This window comes from Meleagris gallopavo, chromosome 4, assembly GCF_000146605.3.
Source record: "Meleagris gallopavo isolate NT-WF06-2002-E0010 breed Aviagen turkey brand Nicholas breeding stock chromosome 4, Turkey_5.1, whole genome shotgun sequence".
Taxonomy (NCBI): domain Eukaryota; kingdom Metazoa; phylum Chordata; class Aves; order Galliformes; family Phasianidae; genus Meleagris; species Meleagris gallopavo.
In genome coordinates this window covers 16,549,289-16,549,811 of record NC_015014.2, presented here as the reverse complement: position 1 = coordinate 16,549,811, position 523 = coordinate 16,549,289, and positions in this window count along the sequence as shown.

The window sequence follows — 523 nt, the reverse complement described above, 5'->3', positions numbered from 1 at the left end:
TTTTTTTGTCCTCTATAGAAGTCTTTCAAGAATCGAGCAAAGCAACTGAGCTGTTATCTCCAGCAGACCACACCTTAGCATGGAAGCAGTTGTACTTCTTTAATTGTGAGCTGGGATGGTTACTGATGTGCTCTTAAGCATAGCAAATTCCCCAGAAAGTTTTTTTTTTTTTGTATCACTGGATTGCATTTTTTTTCCCTAACTGTATATTTTTTCCACAAAGTTTTCCACAGCTGCTAATAAAATTCTACAGGGAATGAAGTGAATAAATCTTATATTTAAATCTTCCTAACTTTATAATGAGGATAACTTGTAGGGCTGTTTCTACCATTAAATTGGATTTTTCAGGTTTTCCCATTGTCATGCTTAGCATCCATGTGAGACAATTTTCTTTGAGAAATATGTGGAAACTCTAGAAAGTGTATTTTCTTGCCCCCAGAAAAGGGGGCATTTGAGGGCTTAATACATGACCCAGTTGAGCCACGTTAACTGCACTTGTGTGCAGTCAGCTCTTTCTTCTCTT